The sequence below is a fragment of the Manis javanica genome, chromosome 1 (assembly GCF_040802235.1).
Source record: "Manis javanica isolate MJ-LG chromosome 1, MJ_LKY, whole genome shotgun sequence".
NCBI lineage: Eukaryota > Metazoa > Chordata > Mammalia > Pholidota > Manidae > Manis > Manis javanica.
In genome coordinates this window covers 221,159,047-221,178,608 of record NC_133156.1, presented here as the reverse complement: position 1 = coordinate 221,178,608, position 19,562 = coordinate 221,159,047, and the positions used below count along the sequence as shown (strand labels likewise).

General features: G+C 46.3%; 1 protein-coding gene across 6 annotated transcripts in view; it reads left to right on the top strand.

The window, feature by feature from the left end:
• The window catches only part of SLC4A1AP (solute carrier family 4 member 1 adaptor protein), a 100,710-nt gene that overhangs the window by 52,464 nt on the left and 28,684 nt on the right, over positions 1-19,562 (top strand). For 3 of the 6 annotated variants that reach the window (XM_073214953.1, XM_073214972.1, XM_073214950.1), the window contains exons 15-16: positions 1,290-1,340; positions 15,887-15,989. The gene's annotated coding sequence lies outside the window, so the exon portion shown is untranslated. The remainder of the gene's footprint in view (positions 1-1,289; positions 1,341-15,886; positions 15,990-19,562) is intronic. The other 3 variants (XM_037009418.2, XM_073214958.1, XM_073214965.1) reach the window with 1 other exon arrangement.

Sequence of the window (19,562 nt, the reverse complement as noted above, 5' to 3'; positions counted from 1 at the left end):
ACACTTTATGGCAGTTTCCAATTATATGTCTGCCTGTTCATTTAGTCATTAATCTTCCATCTTTTTTACTAGAGTGCAAGCTATGTGAGGGCAAGAATTCTGTTTATATTTATCACTTCTGGACCCTTAGCAGCATATACTTGTAGAATATGTGAATAATACATTGGTTGTGCCAGATTTTTTCCATAGACTCTCATTTAGTCCTCTGGATGACCCTGAGAGAGGGGTGCTCTTATTACCTACATTTTGGAGTGAAGAGACAAGTCTAGGGATGTTAAGTATCCTGCGGTTGGTAGGATTGGGTTTGAACCCCACATCAAGTCAGGGCTCTCTCCTCTTTGCCACACTACAGGGGCAAATGACATGAACATCCCTGGCTTTGACTTTTTTTTCATTTTTACTTTTTATTTTGAAATAATTTCAATTTACCAGAAAGCGGCAGGACCAGTACAAAGAACTCCTGTGTACTCTTCACTCAAGTTCACCACATGTTAACATTTTGCTACATGTGTTTTAATATTCTTTTTCTCCTTGCCTGTGTTTTTCCATGTTTATATTTCTTTTCTTTTAAACTATTTTAGAGTAAGCTGCAGACATTATACCTCATTACTCTTAAATATATCAGTGTGAATTTCTCAAAAACAAGAACATACTTCCATAGAAACCAGAATCAGGAAATTTACCATTGATGTAATACTATTATTTAATGTGCAATCCATATTAAAATTTATCCAATTGTTCCAGTAATGTTCTTTAGAATGATTTTTTTCCTAATTTAGGATCCAATCCAGGATCATACATTCCACTTACCTGTCATATCTCCTTAGTTTTTCATTTAGAACTGTTTTCTTTCTTTTTCATGACTTTGATATGACAAGATTATAAATCAGTTGTCTTGTAGAGAATGGCCCTCAGCTTGGGTTAGTCTGATGCTTCTGAGAATCTGATCTCACAGTTAGGTTCAGGTTAGGCATTTTGGGCAAGAATCTCACAAAAGTGATGCTGTGTCCTTCTTAATGCGTCCCATTAGGGGCCCGTGATGACTTTTTCTCAGTGTTGGTGACGTTAATTTCGAACACTTGGTAAAGGAGGTGTCTGCCAGGTTTCTCCACTGTAAAGTTACTGTTTTTTCCCTTTGTAATTAATAAGTAGCTTAAGGGAGATACTTTAAGCCTATAAGTACTCTGCTCTCATCAAACTTTTCCATCCATTGATGAATCAATGATTAATATGATGGTTGCAAAATTGAGATCTTGGTTTTGATTTTAAGGCTGATATCTCTATTTCAGGATGACAGGGAAGACAGAAGGGAGGCAGGAGCAAGAGACAACATCTGATTTGTAAGTAGTTGGTTCCTCAAATGTGGAAAGTGAAAGGTGACTGGTATTGACTTTTAACCCTACTAAGAAAAGGACTGGAGAATCAGACTGGATTTTAAATGATAAAATGTTACTTCCTAATGGAATAATGATTTCCACTTACCTAGCACTTACTAAACCCCAAATGCCACCACAGGAACCATTTTGCAGATACTATTCATACAACTCTATGAGAGAGCATTGTTCTCTCTACTTTATAGATAAGGAAATTAAGACTCAGAAAGGTTAAGGCATTTGCCTAAAGTTACACAGCCAGGAAGCAGAAGGGTCTGGATTCCAACTAAGATCTGCTGGGCTCCAAAGCGCTTACTCTTTTCAGTGGGAAGGAATTCTTGGTTGCTATGACATTCTGGGCAGTGCCAGTTTTCAACTAATGCCCAGTTTATGAGTGGTTACCTAAGCAGATGTTAAACTCTGGGTTCTGAGTCCTGCAAAAGAGTTACCTTCTGGCGCCAGCCAGGTGGTCCTTGACAATGAGCAGCCCCCTGACTGGGAGTGGCCTGAGAGGACCTCCTCACCCTGGTCTGCTTCTGCCCCCTGTAACCCAAGGGGCAGAGCCATCCCCAGACATTGACTCATCAGTTCCTCTCGCCAGGCATTGCTGCATCTCCTGTGCTTAGAAAGGCAGGAAACTGAGCTCCGGTGTTTTAGAAAGTCTTTCAACAATAAGCTTGGTTAAAAGGGGATTTTCCAGTTAGCCCTGGAGAATTTCAGTTAACCAATGTCTTACTGTATTCTACTTCTCTGAAATGTAGTAATCTGTGTTCAGTGTATATTTATGGTAAATCTCAATTCAATTAAGCAGCATTTCCCCTACCATTTAGGATAGCCATAGAACCACAGAATTGCCAAGTTGAAAAGGCTTTGAGGATCATTTAATAAGTGAGGAAAGTGAGGCCCAGAGAAGAGATATAATTACCTAAGGTTACACAGCTCATTGTAAGACATAATTGTAACTAGAAACTCCCATTCCAAAGTGCTTTCTGCAACATCAAGAATATTTACAAAGGGGATGGGGTGATAAAAAGAATATTTACAAAGCAGGAAATGTTCTGTCCAGGGTTACCTGCAGGCTGATTTTAGGTTGCAGCCATGTTTTGTTTGGCCTGCGCAGTGTTTTAAAAGTTGAGAAATTTCCCGTAGAAATCCATATTCAGTGTTTCTCTTGAAAGCTGCAGGATCTGGCCATAGTAGGCCCAGTGGCAATGAAGGGGGGCCCAGGAGCAGCAAACTCTCAAGATGGGGGACATGGGCTCTAGATGCCATGTCCTGTCACTCCCTGTCATCACATACTTGGCCTGCCTTATCCATTTCGTGACCTGTTTGCTGGTCCCTGGAGGCATTGGAATTTGGGTTCTCTGCTTTCTGGCAAAAGGCACTCTTTGGTTAATTAAAAAGGGCTGAAGTGAGCCAGACAGAAAAATAATAGGGACAATGAGGAGTCAGAATCACTTATTTTAAAAGTCAGGGTGCAGTGCCAGGGGTCTAGGCTGACCCCAGACAAGCTCAGATTGGTGGCTGAGAAAGAATTCTTAGGTAAAAATGTGGAGTTTACCATTTAGGTAAAAAATGTGGAAAGCTATATAACATAGGAGAGCTATCACTTGGTAAGATAAGATGCACTGGCAAGGTGAATGGAACAGTCAAGATGTGCTAGAGGAGTTCAGATGACTGAGGAAGTTATAATGGAGGTGGGTCTTGACTCAGTAATTAACCTATTTTCAAGGACGGAGAGAAGATGGGCAGAAACACCAGCCAGGAATCTTCTGCGGCCATCAGAGCTGAGAGCTAGGGTTAGGTGCTTGGAAGTGGAAAAAGCAAGGAAGAGATGGAAGCCAGAGAGAGGTACCAAAGCAGGGGTGGACAGGCTTTGGTGCCTGCACGGAGGTGGGAGGTGAGGGGGAGAAGAGTCGGGGTTGATGGAGCTTTTGTGCCTGGGTGACCAGCAGAATGCCGTGCTCCAAACAGAAAAGGGAAGCCAGGAGGGAAAGCTGGGGGGAAGATGAAGAATTCATTTCTAGATATGTTGAGTTTGAGGTGACAACAGGTCTTACATTTAGGGTGTCCAATGGGCAGTTGAAGCTGGGACTGGAACTCAAGCGAGGACAGAGCTGGCTTTGTAGAAGCCTAGCTGAAGCCCCCAGAGTCAGTGAGGCCCCCTCCCCGCAGGCAGAGGACGGAGGACCCTGGGTGCAGAGGAGGAGGAGGAGGAGGAGCCAACAACAGAGAAGGAGCAGTCAGAGGGGCAGGAGGAGAGCCAAGCTGGGGTGTGGCTGCAGGAGTAGGGGGAGGACAGGTTGAGGAGAGCCCTCCGCAGGCTCAGGAAGTGGGTCCCAGAAGTTAGGAGTGCAGAGACTAAGAAAAGGTCCCTGAACCAGGCAGTTAGGGGGGCACCACGCTGAGAACGCACACAGGGGAAGTAGACATCTCACAGGGGTGGGAGAAAAACCTAGAATAATAAGCAGAGGGCACCCCAGAGAGCATGAAAGATACAAGAAAGGCGTGTCTGTAAGTGGTAAGGAAGGTGTCAGTGAAGAGGAAGGGATGGAGAGCCCCCTTTTAACACCTGTGGGGAAACAGGAGATCCTGAATGAAGATCAGCCAGATTTCTGTGCTCGCTGCTCTGGCTCTGGGAATGGGCTCTTGACTTCTCACTCATTGTTCTGGAGATATCTCAAATCACTTCCTTGTTTTGGACTCATTTTGTCTATCTGCCTAAAAAAACCCAAACTTATTGGGTGCTGCCCATTCTGAGGGGTAATAGATAAGGTCTGAGTGATTCAGAAGTAAGCTGGCCCTTTCCTTGACAGAGAAGCACCTTTGAAAGCTGCCTCCCACTGTGGTGCCGCCTCACTGAGTCCTGCCAGGAAAGCTGTATTATTTGGGTTCCCATTGTGCAAGTGAGATGGAGGCTCAAGGGGTCACAGTGCCAAAGCTCCTAAGTGTTGAATTCCCACCCAAGTCTACCCACATCCAGGTGTGGTCCTTTAACACCACAGTCAGGCAGGACGCAGGTAACCAGCTAGACTGGAGGCCCCGGGGCACACCCACCACCCCAATGAAGCAGTTTACAGTTAGGCTCTGTTGGCCTATTTCTGGGTGAAATCCTTGCACAGACAAGACACGTTTGAAAGCGCACTCATTAAATATAATGAGGCCGGTCACAGGGGAGGGGAGGAAAGGAAGAATGGTCTGAATCTGGCCGTGAGGACACCTGCAAGAGGAGACCCACAGGATACTCAGGACCTTTGAGCTGGGGTCCTTGGACCCCTAGCGTCCCGTGCACATCCCTGACATTATAAGCAGGATTGCAGTGTCTGTGGAGGGTTGGGCATGGTTGCATGTGGTGGACACTATCTGACAGAGGGTGCATAGCTTTCACCAGACTCTCAAAGGCGCCCTCCTCCAAAAAAGGGCTGAAGACCACTGATAGGGAAGCACCTACAGCCTCCTAGAAGGGTACACAATGGATTCACTTATACCAGGTCTCTGTCAGTTTTCCTAAATTCTTGCCTGCAAATACATTCTAGCTAGACCTTTCATCCTGCATGGGGTGGGGAGGGCGGGAGATGTCCCTCCTCCTAAAGCCACCTGCTGGCCCGCTGTGGCTGAGTGAATCCCTGGAGCTGCTGGGAAGGGTCGAGTGCCGCTTCCAGGGGCGGGAGAGGGAGGCTGCGGGAGCCAGAGCGGATGTCACCGCTTACCTCAGAGCCCGAATTAGAAGGCTGAAAAAATCACAGCAGGAAATAATGTGGTGCCTAAAATAGAAGCATCAACTGGGAAAGAGGCCGGGGAGTAGGTGGCATTTGAGGCTCCTGCTGAGTCCTCCCGGGCGGCTGCCTGTTGAGAGGGCATCGGAGGCGTGTGGCTGCAACCCGGCTAGAAAAGGCCAGAGAGGCCAGAAAGGCCAGCGCTGCATTTCTGTCGGGGTAGGGTGGTGCCCAGTAAACAGCCACATTCGGAGGGGAAGGAGGGGCTGTCGTTCTGGCCGGGGGCCTGCCGGTCTCCTTTGCCCTGCCCCCTCTCTTCCCACCCACACAACAGCCTCCCTTCGCTTCCCCCAACTCCTTCCCCCTCCTACCTCTCCCACTTTGGTCTCCCGCCTTCCCCACTGCTTCTGGCCTCCCGCTAGGCCCCTACCTTGTCTATAACTCTTACTTCTTTCTTCTCCCCTACCCCTCCGTTTTTCCCACACCAGCCCCCCCATTTCTGCCCCGCCCCCAGGCTTTGCCCCCTCCGCTCCAGGCCTCTGGATTGCAAACACCTTGGCCTTCAGTCAGGAAGCTGCCTGGAGGCCCTGGTACCTTCAAAGGCACTCCAGTCAGGGGTCATTCTAGGAGCAGCAGCCCTCAAGGTCAGCCTCCCTCTGTGGACTGCATGACCCCTCCACGGCCCCCAGCAACCCACTGCAGTGAGACTGCCAGTGTCTGGTGCCTGAGGGAAGCCCAGCAGGGCAGGGATTCCCTCCCCTGAGCCCTGCCTCCAGAGGGGCTGAGAAGAAGCAAAAGCTCTGCTTGCACACCTGGGCTGCCCTTCTTCCATGGCTATGTCCCCTAGGAGGGCCCTCAAGATGTTCCCCCTGGCTGTGAGGTTTGCCACCCTGCGCTCGGTGGCTGAGGCCAAACAGACACAAAGATAGTAACTGGCCAGCATTTACAGAGCATTTCTATGTACATATTAACTCACTTAATCCTCACAACAAACCCCAGAGTAGATATTTTTATTATCTCCATTTCACAGATAAAGAAATTGAGACACAAAAAGATGAGTTAACTTGGCCACGTTCACAGAACTAGTCACATGCCCTTGCTTCTCAGCTTGATGTCCCACAGCTTTTCTTTCTAAACATGATTTTTGTTTGATTTTGTTTTTTTTATGAAAATGAGCAAAAGATACTTGAGATCTTAAGCATTATGGATGCCTGGAGCTTTCAGATGTAAAAAAAACAGATATTCTTAGTTTTGCATCTCTGGGTGTCCCCCCCACCCCAGCTGTTGCTCTGCTGAAAACAAGTGCTCTCATTTTTGTGGGTGGCAAATGCTGTGCATCTCCCTCACCATCTGGAATGGAATGGGCGATCATTCGTGCTCAAGTGCACTGCCCACACACACTGCACCACTGGTTCCGTCGTGCATCCTGCCTTTATGTGGCTCTGTGGTTAATGGCTTACAATTTGCCAAACAGCATTCTCAAGAAAGGTATGTGGTTAATGCAGCTTCACACAGGCTCTGTTCCCTGGAAGCTGGGAGTTATTGTAATAAGTGGTAAGAAATAGTGGCTAAGGTTTTGTGTAGGGAGCTGAAAGAAGTGTCAGAATGAAGCAACAATATAGTTAACATTTATTAATACTTACTAAATGCAAGGCTTTGTGCTAAGCATTTTATAGGATGATTTCATTGAAGTGACATAAGAACCCTATGTTGTTAATAATATTACCACTATTTGATAGAAACCTTGAGGTGGTGGCTTAGGCCTGGGGATCTGATGTACTGAGCCAGCACTCCAACTGCAGAGGAAAAGGGGGTGCTGGTTTCCACAAGTTCTTTTTCTCTGATATGGAAATATCTTTGTCATCTTGCTAATTATAAATGCAATACATGCTCACTAGGAATAATTAAAGGAACACAGAAGTATAAAGTAAAATATAGAAGACCTTACCTCTAAGGCCCTTCTTCATAGACTTTGACATAAAGTGCATTTCAAGATTTAAGAACACACTCTTCAGTGGACATCTTGGCATGTGGGAATACATAGTTGATGATTATTTCCAAAATTCTAGCAAGCGAATTGGTGGGTCAGAAGGTATAAACACATTCTGGTCACTCACTGAAATGGACAAGTTACTATTTTATTTTAAGCCATGGTATATAATAAAGGGTAAAGATGCAATGAAAATAGGCCTTGTACTGCTGGTGACAGTTTAATTAGTACAAGCTTAGAGAAAACAATTTGTTAACATACATCAAAAGACTTAAAAATGTTCACACTTTTTACTTTAGAACAATTCCACTTACAGAGTTAGAATCTGTCTGACCCATGGAAGTAAATTTAAAAAAAGTAATATTTAGTGTTATGATAACCAAATTTGGGCATAACTTAAATGTCCTTCATTAAAGGAATGGTTAAATAAGTCATGAAAAAAGTATGACCATCTCTTTTCTGGAATACTATGTAATTATTAAAAACGGTAGTTATGAAGACTAGTAGCATAGTGGAAATGTGTAGAACATAAAGTTGAATGAAAAAAATAACATACAAAGTTATATGCACATATGATTACAATTGTGTAAAGAGAAACTCTATAAAGAAATGGTAGAAAAATGATATCAATGGTTATATTAGAGTGTTAGGATTTATGTGGTTTTTCTTTTTTATTCTCTCTGCATTGAGATTTATATTTGTAGTAAAAATTATATTTGTTTAAAGACTGGAAAATAGATGGGAATTATCAAAGGACTCTGCATCCTTTCTCCTGTCTGGATTTGAGTTTCTACTTCCATAAAAGAAGTGGTTAGACTAGACTAGTAGATGTCTTCTAAGTCATCCCAGTTCTGGTATTGTATATTCTCTGATACAAACAGATGGTTCTTTATGTTACATATTCAAAGCCAAAAATCAGTCTTCATGCTGGAAATGGGCGGATCAGACTAGAAACTGTTTTGCAACCATTAGCTCAGGCTATGCTCACATGTGTCAAAGTTTCCATATTAATTCTGAGAAGAAAAGAGAATGTTGTGTGAATCTGTGTAGATGCACCTTTAGGCTAAGTGTTCCTGCTGCCAGGTAGAGGGCCCCAACTTGGAGTCCTCAGACTGGGCAGTGACTTCCTGCCCATCCCAACATTGAAGGGCTGTGTCTGGACTGCTCCCTTAGTCCCCCTCCTACCAGCTGGGTTGCCGGTGGTGTGTGCTGCTCTCCCACAGCCAGTCCTCTGCAGTGCTGGGCTTGGATGGAAACTGTTTCTTTCTCCTGCTGGGTGGAGAGCTTGAAGACAAAGACTGGTTTTTATCCCTGATGTCTGTCTGAGCTGTGAATGAATAAGTGAGTGAGAGAGTGAAGAAAGCCCATTACATGGGAGGGTTTCAGTGAACCTGGGAAAATGAGTGAGGCTAGCAGTCAAGGGAAGCCTGTTGTGAGTTCATTGATGTGGAGGAGTGTGTGGGGGGGTGGTGGAGGGGGGCAAGGCTAGAAGAATGCCTCTCTGCTGGCACAGCCTTCGTTGGAGCCCTGAAAAGGGCTGACTGGGCTCTGACTCAGCTCCGTGACTCACTCTCTGTATTTCTGTCTCTGTGCTCTGGGCACAGCCTCTGGACCATTTCAGCTCAGCTTGGAGTGCAGGAGGGTGAGGGTGAGATTTAGGTTGGCTGCTCCAGATGACTCACTCTGCTGAGCTGGAAGGAAAGGGCCGAAGCCCCACTACCCTGCACACCCGTCACTGCCCCTGCCTCCCCAGGGTTCCCATGCAGCCCAGACCTCATTCGTAGTTTATGGCTGCTCCTCTAAAGGTCCCCACTCAGGTGTCAGCCCGCCACCCACATCTCCCTGCTTCAACTGCTGTAATTGCCTTGGTCCGTTCAGTTGGTTGTCGCTGGTGCTTCTTGTGGGCATCTGAAGTCAGCCAGTAAGGAGGCTCAGAAAGCTTTCCTGGACTGCCCAGCTGCCATTCTATTCTTTATTTACCTCTAACAAAACTTCCCAGTTTACAACATAGTTTTATACCTCTTTTCCCACCTCATTCTCTCTGAGACCCCAGGAAGCCCAGCAAGGTCGTGAACATCACTATTCTACAGGGAAGGACACAGAAGGTCAGAGAAGTGAAGGAAGTAGTAAAGGGATTCAGGAAGGGCACTGAGAGCCGGGTGGGAAGGGCAGAGCTGTCAGGGCAGCTGCAAGGAGGTTGGTTGGGCAGTGGGCTGGGAGGAGAGACAGTGCTGGCCACTTCGGGACACAAATACATAAGAGCTGAGCAAAGGCAGGTGTGACCCTTGCAAAACACCCTCAGAGGAGGAGGACATGCTAAGGCACCTACCCACCCATAACCTCCATTGATGCGCACAAGGCCCTGTGGAGGAGACAGTTACTCTCATCTCACAGAGGTTCAGGGGTGAAATGACCTGAGGGGACCCCTGGTTCTCCTTTTTGTTGTGGTCGCTTTCCTCCTTCCACCCAGTGCTGGGCTGTACTGATCACTACCCAGCAACTGAGGACACAGCCTTGGCAGGCGGCAGGGAAGTAGCTTCTCAGAAGAGTTCCCAGAACCTCCAATGGGCAGGGTCTGCAGGCTCTGGGAAGGGGTTGGACCCCCTAAACCCCTCTAGCCCTGGGGATTTCAGAGGGGAGTTGATTCCAGATAAAATATATGACACCCAGTTAAATTTGAATTTCAGATGAACAACAAATAAAGTATAAGTATATCCCAAACATAATCATGGGACATAATTGTATTTTAAAACTGTTTGATTCTTATCTGAAGTTCAAGTGTAACTGGGTATCTGTCATATATTTTTATTTGCTAAATTTGGCAATCTGTGGGTATGCCTCACTGCCACTGCACACCAGGCCTTGAGGATTTTCCTTTGTCTGAGACCATGTTGAGACTAGCCTCTACATCCCTCAGCCTGCCCTGGGACCTCACCTGGGACTCTGTCATGGGGAGGGGAGACCAGCCTTGTCCCTGATGGTCTCCCAGGCTTCTGGGTCAGCCCAGCAGGCATCTAACACAAGCTACTTGGCCTTCCATGTGCCACAGTTTCCCCACCCGATTAGACCACCTGCTGCCTGTGATTGTGAGATTTAACAAATGAGGGGACCAGGGCTCACCTCCTCTGGCCAGAAGCATGTGCTAGGGTGTTGCATCCAAGCCCTGTCAGTAGTCCAGCAGCCCACAGACCTCAGCCAGCCATTAGCTTTCACTGCGGTGCCTGGAGCAGGAGACTGGAGGCAAAGGGAGGTGTCTAGGGTCTCAGCCTTGGGTCTAGGGAATGAAAGTAGTTGGTGGGCCAGAGGGTGTGTGTGTGTGTTCAGAGACCTACTAACTGAGATCAGCAGAGCTATACCTGGCCTGGGCTTGCAGAGTTCTTCGTGTTTTCACATGCCTGACCTCATTTGACCCTCACCATGTCGTTGTCAGAAGAGCAGGGAGGTATTTGCAGCTGCTCCCTCCTTCGTAGGTGAACAGACTGGGCTGGGAGAGGTTAATCTTTGCCCAGAGTCACATATCCTGACACATATGACAGCTGAGGCTTCACCCTTGCACAAAGCAAAGTAACCAAGGGTGGACGGTTTGATGCCTAGGATGATGTTCCCCCATTCCCACAGTATGGGGTGGACCTGGGGCCTTGATTGGAGAACCAGGTGGACAAGTCCACAACTCTACCCTGGCCATGGGCAAAAAGGGTGGACCAGCAGCTCTCACTGGCAAGCTTAGAGCACTCTCCCAGGACGCATCTTATCTCTGCCCCTTCCCAGACACAGAGTGGACAGTGGAGACAGGCCAGCAGGACAGGGAACCGAGGCTGAGAGTGAGGATCTAGGTCAGTCACAGCAGAGTCTTGGTGAACATTGAACCGGACTTTGAAGGAGGAAGACACAGCAATGTGTGTGGCTGAAACTGCGTATATGAAAAGCTGTATGTATTTATTCCACAGATATTTTCTGAGCATCTGCTACATGCCAGACACTATTCTAGATAGTGGGGCTACTGCAGGATAGACCAACAAGCTTGCACAGATGCTTCACAAATTGTCCTCTCTTGTTTGCTGTTGACTATTTTGACCCCAACAAATGTAATGTAAAACTCAGCCCCTTTACCAGCTTCCAGAAAAAAACCCTTTTCTAAATGGGGTAGGAGGTGGGAGGATGGGGCTAATTTTACTGACAATTTACTGGGACATGCTGAGAAGCCATTCGCTTCTCCCATAGCCTCTCTGTGAGCCCTTCTCCCAAGTTTGCCGTTGGCCCTGCAGCTGCCCTGGGGGCACACCTCCCTCCCTCTACCTCCTGTCCCTATGCTCCCAGCCTGGCCAGCCTTTTTCCAGCCATTTTCTCAGTCCTCCAATCTAGGGAGGGAAGTCTTTTTGTCTCATTCCTCTCTCCCTGTTTGGCCTTGAAGGACACAGTCTCTTTGTGCAGGGCCCCTGCTTTCTAACATAGGGATGTTTTCTCTGTCCCATTTCTGTTTCTCAAAATTAATCCATGGTGCAATGAGCTCATATCTGAAAAGACTTTCCCTCAGATCTCCAGCATCACAGGTCATGTCAACCAGAGGAATGCTTGACAACATCTTGCTTCAGTGTTAGATCAGCCCAGGGAAGGTGGGGCCCTAGTGTTTAACAAACTCAGAAGATGATGTTCCTATAGAGTAAAGGTTGAGCTTTTCTCCTTTTATTTTTAGATTGGACATAAGTTAGCACCTTGTTCTCATTCTTTTGTTAATAAAACAAAACAATAAACACAAGTACCATCAAAAGAACACCGACAGCCTGTGTTTATGTGTTTATGTTGCGTCTGTTTCTTAAGAAGCTGCAACTGCGATGTAGATTCTTCACAAAGTTTTCACTCTGTGTTAGGGGCTATAATAATTAAAACAAAAAGGGAGGGCAGATTCTTCTGCTGTGCCTTTCTAACTTAACTCAGTATGTTATTACAAACACAATTTAAAGGTTCTTTTTTTTCCCCTCCTTTTTCTTCCTCCTCCATTCTTTATATGTTAGGTATCATATTCTATACTCTTTGCATATCCCTTGACTGACTTTGCAGGTAGTTGATTTAATTTTGCTTTTGCTTAGTAATTAATTGGTCTACTTCCTTTGCTGTGGTTTTATTTTCTCTGGTGACAGATATTTAGCCTTAAGAATACTTCCATCTATAGTAGTCCCTCCAAATTACACTGTAGAGACAGTTTGTGGGAGGTAAATTCTCTCAGCTTTTGCTTATCTGGAAATTGTTTAATTCCTCCTTCAAATTTAAACAATAATCTTGCCAGATAGAGTATGCTTGGTTCAAGGCCCTTGTGTTTCATTGCATTAAATACATCATGCCACTCCCTTCTGATCTGTAAGTCTGTTGAGAAGTCTGATGATAGCCTGATGGGTTTTCCTTTGAATGTGATCTTTTTTCTCTCTCTGGCTGCTTCTAATAGTCTGTCCTTATCCTTGATCTTTGCCATTTTAATTATTCTATGTCTTGGTGTTGTCTTCCTTGGGTCCCTTGTGTTGGGAGATCTGTGCACCTCCATGGCCTGAGAGACTATCTCCTTCCCCAGACTGGGGAAGTTTTCAGCAATTACCTCCTCAAAGACACTTTCTATCCCCTTTCTCTTCTTCTTCTGGTACCCCTATAATGTGAATATTGTTCCATTTGGATGTCCCACAGTTCTCTTAATATTATTTCATTCCTAGAGATCCTTTTTTCTCTCTGTGCCTCAGCTTCTTTGTATTCTGGTTCTCTAATTTCTATTTCATTTCCTCTACATCATCTAATCTGCTTTTAAATCCCTCCATTTTATGTTTCATTTTGGATACTGTAGTTTTCAAAGTCTCTATCTCTTTCTTGAATTCCTCTCTGAGGTCTTGAATATTTTTCGGTAGCCCATGAGCATGTTTATGATTTTTATTTTGTAATCTTTTTCAGGAAGATTGATGAGTGCAGTTTTGCTTGGCCTTCTTTCAGGTGTTTGTGGGATTTTGGTTTGTACCAGGTTCTTCTGATGTTTCATGTTTATAAAAATAACTTGGTATAGGTGGTGCCCTCTAGTGCCCAGAAGCTCTACTTTCTGGAGCTGCTCAGTCCCTGGAGTGATGGCAAGGGTTGCAGGTGAGCGGTGCGGTGCTGGTGCCTGCTGGGAGGAAAGAATTATTTCTTGCTTCCCAGATACAGTGCCTGCCTCCAGTGCCAGGGTCAGTGGGCCCAGTATGCATGGAGGAGCCTCTATGCTATGCATTTGTAGCTGCCATAGGTGAGGCCACCCTCTGGCTGGCCTGGCACAATGGCGGGGGCAGCCAGTTTGTGAGCTGGTGCTGGCCCAGAGGAGTGGCAGGCTGCATATTGCAGTGGAGGGCCTAGGACCTGCATTGCCAGCTAGGGGGATGAAGCACTTGAAGCTCGTGAAAGTTCCCAACCTGCTGGGCTGAGTGCACAGGGACAATTTTGTCCACCTGTCCTTTCTCCTGTGCAGCAAGCTCTGTGCAGTCCTTGCCCCTTTAGCAGCCCTCTTGCTGTTGGGAAGTCTCTCAGAGTGCCCGCCTTTCTTTTGTCCCAGAACAGCCTGTTGTGGGTACCTGTTCTCTGGATGCAGCTGGAATCTCAGTCTTTCCAAGTATTCCTCCTGTCATAGCTTTCCAACCCCACTAATCTCCAGAGCACCATGTAAAGTAGGTTTGTGCTCCCAGAGCAGATCTCCAGGGCTGGGTGTTCAGCAGTCCTAGGCCTCCACCCCCTCCCTGCTCTATTTCTCTTCCTTCCACCAGTGAGCTGGGGTGGGGGAAGGGCTTGGGTCCCGCCAGATCATGGCTTTGGCACTTTACCCTTTTCCATGAGGTCTGCTCTTTTCCCCAGGTGTAGGCAGTTTGCCACAGCTTCTTTCCTGTTGTTCTTTTGGGATTAGTTGTATTTGCTATATTTTCATATTATGTGTGGTTTTGGGAGGAGGTTTCTGTCTGACCTCTCATGCCACCATCTTTGCTGTGTCTTTTCATTCTTTCTTTCTCTTGCTTTTCTCTCTCCCTTAAAACAGAGATGTTCTGTCTGTTAACATTGACCTTGGCCACCTTTCACACAGCCAAAGTGAGAAACTGTGTTCTCAAAGTGTCTGCGTTGGCTCTGTGAAGACTCTCAGGGAGCAAACAGGCAAATGCCCCACCCTCCGCTGTTCCCAGGGGCTTTACTTACTGCCATGCCCTTCCCTCCTCGAAAAGGGCCTCCTGTGTGATCTGGACCCCTGAAGATGGTGCCTCGGGCAAGAGATGTGTGAATGGGGAGGGCAATAAAAAGAGGAAAGAAGAAAAGAGAAAAAGAACAATGAGAGAGACTAGAGAATCAGTTCCCTGTGGACTCTGAGACAAGGATGGCAGACACACTTATACATTTCCATTAGGAGTTCAACTTTTGGCAGAAAGTAGCAAAAACACAACTTGAATTAGCTTGAACCTCAAAGGGGATGGTGTTGGCTCCCATAAACTGACTGTGGGGAGGGACAGCAGAGAGGGAATAGCTGGGTTCAGGGAGTAGACACCCTTGGGGACCCACCCTCCCCTCTCGGGTGTTGGTTCATCCCCAGCTCTTGGGGCTCTGCCAGAGAGAAGAGAGCACCTTCCACCAGGCTCAGTTAGAGGGCTTTGGCAAACAGCAGCATACCATGTTTCAGTCATGAGATTTCAAAAATGTTAAACTTTGATGATCTTAACTATTGGTGAAGGAATGGGTGGGAAAGTGTGGACCTTAGCGCTCTGGGGCGTGACTGAGGGTTGGGGTTGTAAATTGTCCCAACCACTTTGGAAGGAAATTTGGCACTGTCTGCTATGATTTTAAATGTGGATACTATTGGTCTGATTATGCTCTTCTCAAAAATCTAAGTCAGTAATTCACACATGTGCATGAGGAAATGCAGGCAAGGATGTTATTTGAAGTGTTATTTGTAGATCAAAATTAGGAATAACTTCAGTGCCCATCTTTAAACCATGGTATATACTCTGAAAATGTGGAAACTTAAAAAGAATGAAATACGTACTGACATAAACCCCTAAGACAGCTTGATAAAATATTAAGTTGGGCTGGGGCAGTGTCTTCAGCCCAGGCACTCACCTCTTATAACTAAGTGGCGCTTCCCTTCCAGGCTGCTCAGAGTTGGCAAACATTCTCTTAGCCTGTGTGACTGCCTTGCAGATCTGCTGTGGAAGATGGGGCCACAATGGGAGAAGGTGGCAACAAGGGCCAGGTCACCTAGGGTGGGACCCTTGGGGAGTCATCTAAGTCTTCCGAGTCCCTTCCTTATCTGCAAAGTGAAAATGATTTCTTAAAGAATCTGTCCCTCTCCCAGTGGTGAACAGTTCCTCCACTACCCACTGTGTTATAACTGTAGCGATATCAGCTGAAACCCTGAGAAGGCTCATTTTACTGAGGGAGCCCATCATGGAAAAAAAAGTGCAGAGTCCCAAGGACTGAACATTGTGGGGTACCCCTGGCAGGGAAGGAAGGGCTTATAAGGGGCGCAGTGAAGGGAGAAGGGGTGGTCTCAGGGGAAGAACAACCAGGAACTTGAGGACAGGGAAGCCAATGATGCAGAAGGTCGAGGAAGGAAGGATGGGCAGTCTTGCCCGGTACTGTTGGAAGGAGGCCTTTGGAACTCTGGAGGAGAATGGTTCCAGAAAACAGCCTGCAGAGGGGAAGGGGGGAAAGGCTCCCAGAGGGAAGGCATCTCCCCCGTCCTTGACTGTTCCAGCCGTATCTAGCCCTTGGGGTGAGCCGTGGGAAGACGGAGCAGTCATTTACCTCTTTCCTGTCCCTCCCAGGGTGCTGGCCTCTGCCTGTGGGAGGAGCTGGTCTGTCCAGGTCTCCAGGTGCGGGAGGCTCGGTCCCAAGCTGCAGCGGATGCCAGCCCTTGTCATCCCCTCTGTAAGTGAACTGGACCCTGTTGAGTCCTGTACCCACTCCACGTCCCTACTCCCAGTGGGCTGAGGTCCTGCTGGATGGGCTGTCCAGCTGGAACCTTCTTTCCCAGACCTGGCTTCCCTGGGCTGGTAGTAGCATGAGCTTCCTTTGGCCAGGTCTGGAGTGTGTCATCTGCTCCAGGGCCTCTGTGTCTTGGACGAAGTGATTATCCTCACGGGTCTGCCCTGGTGTGCAGACATCCCAGTCCTGTGCCTCTTCTACTGCTGATTTCCCAGAATGCCTCTCACCTGAGCACATTTCCTGAATGGAGAAACAGGATGGTCTTAAGACAGAGCAAACATTAAGTATTAGAATATTGCATAAACATATACTATATAAATAGTACAACATATACATATTTCCATATGTATTATAGTTTGGGGTTGAAACCTTACTATGGAAATACAAGTTTGTATCTCTCTCTCTTTTTTCATGTAATACCAAATCATAAGCATTTTTCCAGGTCATAAAAAACCTGTGAAGACATTTTCACCAAGGCCAGGAAAGATCAGTGTAGAAAACAGTGTACACGTGTAAGCAAAGAAGAAGATGTGAGTGGAGAGCGGGAGTTCAAAGGTGCGACGGGTGGCAGAGTTTAGCCAGTCCCACAGGGAGGGCGCAGGGACCCTTAGGGCTGGAGGTGTCCTGAATGAGGAGACCGACTGCCCCCTTCTTTCACTCTCACTCCTGCACCAGCTCCGTTGACCCCCAGGGACCAGGCAGTGAGTTCATTCTTCAGGTTTGGTGGATTTTCTGGTTGGAGAAACTGAAGAATTTTCATTGTTTCACCCAAACCGATTTAGTTGCTGAACCTTGAGCTGAGTGGGGCTTGGCTGAGTCTCCCATAAGGAACCGAGGGGAGCTAGAGATGTGTGTGCTCAGCCACCCAGCCCACGAACTGGGCAGTTTTTCAAACATCTTTCCTTTGCTCCGCAGTGGCCCGTCCCATTCTCAGCCCTGTCATCTCTGGCCACCTTGATGCTCGCAGCTGAGATTCTGCACTGACAAACACCACACGCCCCCATCCTTGCATGGTCATTACCTAGCATTTGACGAGTGTTATTTGTTAATTCAACAAATATTTATTGAGCATCTACAGTATGCCAGATACTATGCTATGCTGGTGTTATAAAACACATCCTTGTCTTTGAGAGACTCCTTTCTATCCAGCAATCAGCTCAAGGGACCACAGAAATCACCAGAACTTTCATCTGTGTAATAGATCCCTGTGAACTGATGACTTTGCACACCTCCCCAGACACACATGCACAGAAATTTGCATACAGTTGAGAGCAGCACCAGTCTCCTGAAGGCCATTTATTATTTAAGGGTTTATATTTCTCAAGTCATAAAAGCTTGATCCAATTTAACCCTCTCATTTTGTAGATCAGGAAACTCAGACCTATAGAGAGAAATGACTTGTCTGAGGTTGCACAGCCCGTTAGGGGCTGAGCCAGCCCTTGCTGCGAGCTCCCCAGATATGCTCTACCAGGCCTCCTCTCCCTTCCCTGTTGTCTGGGAGAAACTGGCTGGAGAGGGGACCTGGGCCAGTTCCCATTTCAGCTGCCAAGCCTGAGGCTGCTCAGCCTACAGCCCTCCCCCACTACCCATCTGGCTCCTCGGGGAGGCAGACCAGGAACAGGGGCAACCTGGACAGTCACTCTGACCCTACCACCCCAACTGGTTCCCCCCAGACATGCAGGGAAATTTTCTGGAGGAAATAGTACGTGTTTTCCTGCAAACTCATTTGTCTCATTAGATGATTTGCATACTGGTGGGGACACAGATATCATTCCCTGCCCATTTCCTCCCTAGAGAACAGTGTTCCCATCACAGCTTTCCTCTCAAAGGACCTGCCCCAGCTCCAGCACCAGGGAACAACTTCCTGACCTCCCGCCACTGTCACGGTTTGGCTGGAAGGGGCTTCCGGCCCTCTCTCTGGCAAACAGGCTGCTCCTGTGATGCCCAGAGCCTCGATCTACCTTGCTCTTTATCACACTATCTTGGAGTTAAATTATGAAGATCCAGCTCCCGATTGAGGTGATATTAGGTGAAAAAGAACCACAAATACTAGTGCTTACTATGTGGAGACATTGCTCTAGATTCATGTAATCCTTACAACAACCTAGTAAGTTTGGGTCTATTTTTTTTTCCCATTGTCTACATGAGAAGTCAAGGTTCAGAGAGATGAAGTAACTTGCTCAAGGTCACACAGCTGGTAAATTGCAAAGTCAGGATTTGAACTCAGCCAATCTGCTTCCTAAATTGGGACTATAAATACTGTGTTATAAGAGGGAGAGTCAGAATGTTGGAGGTCTACTGCCACCTTTGAAGGCTGTGCTGTAGTCCAGAAACATTGGCATGGCATTCAAGGCCCCAGCCGACCCTGCTATTCGTCTCTGCCTCTTACCATGATCCACTCCTAGAGCAGCCCATGGACATGCCCCTCATCCTTCCCACTGGTCACACACACTGTTTCCGCTGCCCAGACAGCATTTCCCCATTTGTCTGTCTACAATGTCTCTTTATCCACGGAGCACCTCTGAAAAGCCCTTCCAACATTTATTTGTATGCTGCTGGCAGACCCTTCTTTGTTTTTTTTTCAGTTGCAGCTCTCATCAAATTGTCCTCCAAAACTGGTCAACAAGTCTTGCTTCTAGATTTCACTCCCATAGTCTTACTCATTTCAGAATCCTCAGTACTAAACCCAGCACCTAATACTCATTACTGATGGTAATACTCAGCACCTAATACTCAATACTCATACTGATGGTAAATACTCATCAGATATCTGTTATGTGCAATGAACAAAGCATCTTACAAAATAATGTGTACAATATGCTAAATATTGTATTATGTATACTGTTAATATGTTACAACCCAGATATATCCCAAAATGTTAACAATGATTTTCACAAAATTTGGGGGATACACATAATTTTTATTTCTTTGTATATCTGTATTTTCCCAAATTTTCATAATGGACATGTATTACTTTTATAATACACAAGGAAAAATAAATGATTAAAAATTATTTTTGAATGAAAATTAATAGCTAATATTTATTGAGCACTTACCACATAAAAAACTAAGAGCTTTATGTGTACTGTCTCTAATCCTCACAATAGTCTTCTTTGGAAGTGCTAATGGCATGATTGCCATTTTACAGGTGGGGAAAATGAGGTCCAGAGAGGTCAAGTAACTCACTCAATGTGACACAACTTATAAATAGTGGAGTTGAACTTGGAGCCCAGCTTGGCCACCTGCAGCCAGCCTCTAGATGGAAGATGGGTAGATGGGTAAATTTTTCTCTTTCGAAAAAAATCCACCTTATATTTTGAAATAATTTCAAAGTCAAAACAGATGCAAGTATAGGACAATGAACTTCTGGATATTCTCTCAGATGTTTTAGTCATTAATGTTCTGCCCCATTTGCTTGATCATTTCACTTCTCACTCTCTCCATATATACATATTATTATTTTTACAACAGCTTACTTGAGGTATAATTCACATTCCATACAACTCACCTGTTGAA